At 38.6% G+C, this 6,844-nt stretch overlaps 1 gene segment (V, D, J or C); it reads right to left on the bottom strand.

The window, feature by feature from the left end:
* Positions 1–3,144: 3,144 nt before the first annotated feature.
* LOC308682499 (immunoglobulin kappa variable 4-1-like) lies at positions 3,145–3,632 on the bottom strand. The segment is given in 2 exons: positions 3,584–3,632; positions 3,145–3,473 (listed from the first exon to the last, which is right to left on the bottom strand).
* Between the last annotated feature and the right edge of the window lie 3,212 nt (positions 3,633–6,844).

Consider the following 6,844-nt stretch of genomic DNA (forward strand, 5'->3'; position numbering starts at 1 on the left):
GATTCAGAGCATATTTGAGTCAAACCCGTCCGTCACAGTACAGATCTGTTGTGTTGAGAAGTATACAATACTTGGTGTTCAGCTCATAGTAATTGCTCACTATAACAGATGTAATAATGAGGATCTGCAGCACTTCAGGCTCTAGTGAGAAACTGTGTTGAGTAATGCGAAGAAAAAGAATAAAGTTTTAAGCTGAATCCGAAATCACAAACTTCACTGCTATATATGGGTGAAAAGCAGAATGTGACAAAATGTCCCCAGATTGACCGACTACAGTGAAGCAACGCAACCGACACTGGTAGATCACATGATAAAGACAACATGGCCAATATAGTACGTCCAGATTACATTTATACTACACTCATTAATACTGTAGAATGTACTTTTTAAGCGGTCGTGGAGTAATTACTTATTCAAAAAAGTTTGCCAATTTCGGACGCATCCTCAGTGTTAGTTGCACACAAGTCCTGAAAATTGAAGCCAAACGTCTTGATCGCCCCCAGGTGGCTGGTCCCAGTACAGCTCATTAACCCCGTCCTCTCCAAATTAATGATGGTTTCTGTCGTTTCAGGTAGTTTTTGTTACGCTGATGTAAATTCAGTTGTTTGTGTTTTTAAGTAGCTATTTAATGCTATAAAAGCGTGCGTGTGACGACATGATTGACAGCTGAGATTGATGGCTTCTCTGAGTAAAGTAGTCACTGAGGCACCAACTGACTTTGTTCGGGAGGAGATCGGAGCTTTAACTTTAATTTCTACATTTCCATGATTTATTTCATATTGTTCTGCAGTAAACTGGACCTTGATACCGCGGCTCCACTTCACTCTCACTCAGAGGCGGACAGAGTACACAGCTTCATTACTTGAGTAAAAGTACAGATACCCCTTGCTAAATTTTACTCAAGTACAAGTAAAAGTACTACAGTCAGATGGCTACTTAAGTAAAAGTACTGAAGTACTTGTTTTTAAAAGTACTTGAGTATCAAGAGTACAAGAGTACATTTTCTAAATATTGCATTACTACTGCCACAGTGCTTACATTGGTAAACACAGCAAACACTTGAAGCGAAAACTATCATTAACTTGTTCAGAAAATTGAAATAGTCTGGCGAGGTGAGGTGGGGCCACGGGTTGGCACCAAGCGTGCCGCACAAGCCCTGAAAAGTGAAGCCAAAACGTCTCGATCGCCCCTCTGTGACTGGTCCTAGTATAGGTCATAAGCCCCGCCTCAACGGGACGTGAGACCAACTAAACAATTAAATTACACTTCAAATATCTTTTTTCCAAAGGTGGTTTCTTTCATTTGCTGTCGTTTTTATCACGCTGATGTAAGTTTAAGTGTCTTTTTCAAAAATAAGTTTTTAGTTAGTTACGTGATGCGGTGGTGTAACGTCATGATTGACAGCTGTGATTGACAGGTTCTCTGAGCGAAGTAGTCACTGAAGCACCAACGGACATTTTTTCGGGATCTTCGGAGGACTGAGGAGATTGTATTTACTTTATTTTAACAACCCTCTTGTCGTACTGCAATAAATAAATAAAAAAAGTGTGCAGAATCCACTCTCCCTGAGTGCATTCTGCGAGAGTGAGGGCGGAGCGTTGATTTCGTGGCTTTACTTCCTGCTCACGACTGCGCAGGTCTGGTCCCGAGATCACTACTGCGCAGACTCAAGTTCCAATATGTCAGCGCCATATCAGGACTCTGGTGGCTTCAGTTCTCATCAATGGAAGAGAGCGAAGGGGCGTCGTCCATCTTTTTTTACAGTCTATGGTTGGCACATTCCCGGGATGGACCTGCTGCGTCTTCATCCATTGTTTCGTCCATGGTTTCGTCTCTTATCTAAATCTGACCATGGAGTTGACTTTGGCGGAAAGCTGAAGGTGATTGCTGATAGGCTGTCCCAATCAGTGGCGCCTGCACAATCCAATCACGTTTGAGAGGGAAACAACAAATTGAGGGTTTCCAATATTTTTTTTTTTTAGAAGAAGTAACACTCACGGTTATGGATAGAAACGTAGTGGAGTAAAGAGTACAATATTTGCCTCTCAAATGTACTTGAGTAAAGTCATGAGTACTCCCCAAAAAGATACTCGAGTAAAGTACAGATCCCTCATAATTGTACTTAAGTACTGTACTCAAGTAAATGTACTCCGTTACTGTCCGGCTCTGCTCTCACTTCTGCGCAGACTCAATCATTAGGGCCGGTCACAGTCTCAGAGCCATCCACAGCACCAGACCCGTCAGCTCTCCAAAGTTAGGCCAAAAAGTTAGGCTTCCGGTGGACCACCATGGGACCTTATTTCGGAAAAATATTGTATGGTAGTCAATGGCGAGAGACAACAAATATTTTGATCTCGTTTGAATTGTGTCCTGAATTACACACATGATGTTTGTCAATTTAAAAGATACATTTTAAAGTCAAGAAAGTCACAGTTTGATGTAAAACTGTTGAGGTATAAGACTGAAAATACGTAATTACAAAGAATACAAACCCAAAAGGCGCACATGTGACGTCATACCTTTTCTCTCAATGAATGAAGCTAACTTTACTGAAGCTAACGTCTGTCATTTTTTCTATAGTCTTACGTTATAATCGTAACGTTACGCCGTAATGCCTGTGTGTTTTGTACCAGACTGCACACAGACTGTTGGTGACGTACATAGTGCGAGACGAGAGATGTAGTTCATTGAGCGATTTTCACATAAAACTAAATGTTACTAGAGATGATCTAAATTTCTTAAAATTGCAGTTGGAAATAAGGTGAGAACAAGGAATGATTCAGTTTAGAAAGAAGATAAATCATAAATGCAGAAAAACTAAATATGGTGAAAGATTGAAAAATATCCACTAGTAAAGATCAAACGTGACTGAATTTCCTCACAAATGACTGAAAATAACAGGAGAAAAATTACTTGGTCATGGTCAAAGCTGTCATATATTGACGAAGCTCAAACTTTTATATTATTATAATATATTAATATAATAATATTGTTGCTTATTATAAGATCATATTGCTTTTCTTAGTGTGTGTGTGTGTGTGTGTGTGTGTGTGTGTGTGTGTGTGTGTGTGTGTGTTTGAGCAGCTGCAATTTCAGTTCAGTCACTGTGACTCTGACTGACGGAGGTTTTTGTACGACTCTTTATCACTGTGTGAACACACCACCACCGTAATAACTCATACAGTAATAATGTCCAGCATCTTCAGTCTGGACTCCACTGATGGTCAGAGTGAAATCACTGTTAGATCCACTGCCACTGAATCTAGATGGAGTTCCTGACTGACGGCTGCTTGTTCCATAAATCAGGAGTTTAGGAGCTTCTCCAGGTTTCTGTAAGTACCAGCTCAGACACTGTTTGCCATTACAACAGCAGACTGGATCTCTGCTGGTTTTACAGGTTACAGCGACTGATTGTCCAGTTTGAGAGAGCTGCTCTGAGGGAGTTTGAGTCACTGTCACCTGCCCAACAGATTCTGACAAGAGAGAAAGATTAGAAATCACACACACTTTTACAACCTTATATCTTCACAACACACATAAAGATAACGAGTGAATAACGTTTGTAATCTTGACTGACACAAACCTCGACATAACACTGCCAGCGTCCAGATCAATATGGTGATGAAAGTCATTTTTGTAGGTTGAAGGTTCAGTTCTAGTGAAAAACAGTTGTTGATCATGTTTGATGTTTGACAGAGTTATAAACACATGCAGAGCACTGAAGCGTGTGTCGCTCATGTAAAACACACTCTATGCAAACGCTTCAGGAGTCACAGATTTAAGTTGGTGTTTCACTGAGACTTTACAAACATTTCATGATTTCACGTTAATATGATCCTTTATTGATATAAAGCAACATAGAGCGCTGTTTAGTCCGAATATCAGACCAGAATGACGATATCGAGTGTGATATTGCTTATTGAGTATTTTACATTTTAGTAATTTAGATTGCCAGTTACTTTGTCTGTTTCTGTTTGGCCAAATGAAATATTTCCAAGCGAAGCCACAGTAGAATAAAACACAGAGAGACTCTGAGAAACACAATATTCCTGAATGAATCAGTGTTTTAAATCGGATGATAAAGTTAATGGCTGTATCTGAAATCATACTTCACTATATAGGCGGAAAACAGTCTGAAAAGAGTAGGCAAAAAGTGATTTTTTTTTTTAAAGAAATTGCCGAATTACACTTTTAAATGTATTGTGAAAAGGTATTCACTATTTTTAAAAGTATTGGGTTTCAACGTACTCAAATATCTGATGATACAAATGTAAAAATAAAACAAAACTTTAAAGCGGTTCAAATGTTGACATATATCTTTATATATAGTTTATACAGATTATATATAGTTTATACTCTATTATATAGAGAAATGGATTATTATGGTGAACATATTTAGACAGTTTGTGAACCCTGCTTTGTTTTCAGACAGTTTAATATAACTTTCAAAAAAGTTTAGTACAAACGCTACTGTCACTCATCAACTGTCACTGTTGCTAGGCGACAAGAACAATCCTCTATAGAGACCGTCCCATTTCACACTCGGTCCGCCCTTCACGGCCTTCGAAGGATCCAGACTCTGAATCGGGACGCATCCATTGACTCTCTCAAGTAGAGATTTTTCAAGGCGACTAGTAGTCGTTCATTTCATTAGCCGATTAATCGCTCGTGTCTTTTAATAAGCCATATAAATCATATTAATGAGCCTTTAATTGCCGATATATAATACATCGCCTAATCAGCGCTCAAGCGCACACATAAAGCTTGCCACAGCGCACCGGCAAAAGTAATGATTATGAATGTGACTGAGATTTAGTCGACGATGCTCGTGATCTCCGCAGTGCGGATTTCATACGGATTACATATTCTGAGAATATTTGATTTCCACTTGACTCGGTTGACAATCACTTGACATTTCAAGCTTTCTATAGATATATTTCTCATGATTGTGAGGCAAGTATACACTGAGTTTTAGTTAATTTTTGACACGCTGCAGTTCACAGAGAACGAGACGGCAGAAAACACTTCCTGATTGTTTCCTTCAATTTTCTTGTTATTATGAGTTTACACAAATAAAAGTAGACAATTTAGTTGTTTCAATGAAGTTGTTTCAGCTGTTATCAGGAAACAATGCAGGTAATTGTGCCGGCGCCTCATGTCAGTAAAGCGCTATACTTCAGCTTCCTCACGCCACACACACACTGGAGATGCGCCTGATAATAGCGCACATTTATCTAGGTTAACGTTGGAGCGAGCAGCCGTGTACAATTGCTACTACTGACATGTTTCAAATGATAAGAAATATTTAAGGTCGATGGATGAAAGGATTGGGTTTCCTGCCTGACACTCTGTAATTCCCACAAACAACCGCCGTTAACGATCTGTCCCTCACGGGGTTTTTTTCTGCGACTAACCGGCGAATACAATTTTTAGTATGTTCTAGTAATATGAAGGAGCAGCTCTACACTCAATTCAGTCTCGTCTCGTAACGATGAAACTTGCAGAAAGAGTCTCTGTAAAATCCAGCACTAAAGCTGCAGGTTAAACACATCTGTGTGTGATGATGGAGGATCTGCTTCTGTCACGAGACTCGACTCCAGCTCTGAGTATCGCTCCACTTATTCACTGAATTACAGTTTTTTACAAGTACTAAGTGTTTACCAATACTTACAGTACTTTTTCTAAACTCTTAACACAGCAACACACCTACGTCACACAATTACCAACTAGTTAATGTTCTGCCCAAAACCACATTTTGTTCATTAAACACCAAATCTACATTTAAAAATGCAAAAGAAAACATTTTCTACATGTTTTTATGCGTAATAGTTATTTTAAGTGTTTCTGGTATTAGAGGAAAATCAAACTCTTAAAAACGATGAACATCTGCTCTATTGAGAAACACAGTCACTCCTGATGATGAAATATGAGTTTAACTCGCTCAGTTTCACTGTTGAGGAGGTTTGTGTAATAAATCAGGAGTTCAGGAGTTTCTCCAGGTTTCTGTAAGTTCCTGCTGAAATAGTTTATCCTGTTCCAGTTGCTCATCATTTTAACGGGTTTGTTCATATTCATCAGTTTACACTGAGGTTTATCAGGTCATGTTATCGTCAGCTCCCAGCTCCTTCTCATAATTTTGTGAATAAGTTTTAAATAAAAATTCAGTTAAAAGCACAAATAAAAGTTCTTATTGCTCTTTTCTTATCAGAGGCGTCTGATTGGTGCAGAGGAGGGAGAGGCGTGTCTAAACTGAACTGTTGATCAAGGTTATAATTTAAACAGCAAGCTAATATAAAACTCTTACTGTCTGCAGTATATAGTATGAATACAGTGCATAGTAAACAAATTACATGTTAGGATGGGATACTCAAATTAAAAAACCATGGAATATTATTAAAATTAAGATCTATTATTAATAAAAGGCGGCAACTAGGGCAAACTGAAATCACTCAGATCTCAAATGTGTCACTGATCTATAAGAGCACAAAATCTCTTTCTGAACTCTATAATTATTAAGAGTGTCAGATTAATTTAGATTTTATTTCAGATGCAAGTGTGATGATGTTATTTCAGATCCTCCTTTGAGCAGCTGCAGTTTCAGTTCAGTCACTGTGACTCTGACTGACGGAGGTTTTTGTACGACTCTTTATCACTGTGTGAATGTAACATCACTCACACAATTATTATTATGATCAGAATTTGTTCTGCAATGTAAACTCTTGCAGTAATAATGTCCAGCATCTTCAGTCTGGACTCCACTGATGGTCAGAGTGAAATCACTGTTAGATCCACTGCCACTGAATCTAGATGGAGTTCCTGACTGGAGGGTTTTTACATAACGAAT

The sequence above is a fragment of the Scardinius erythrophthalmus genome (assembly GCF_964197995.2).
Source record: "Scardinius erythrophthalmus genome assembly, chromosome: 22".
Lineage (NCBI taxonomy): Eukaryota > Metazoa > Chordata > Actinopteri > Cypriniformes > Leuciscidae > Scardinius > Scardinius erythrophthalmus.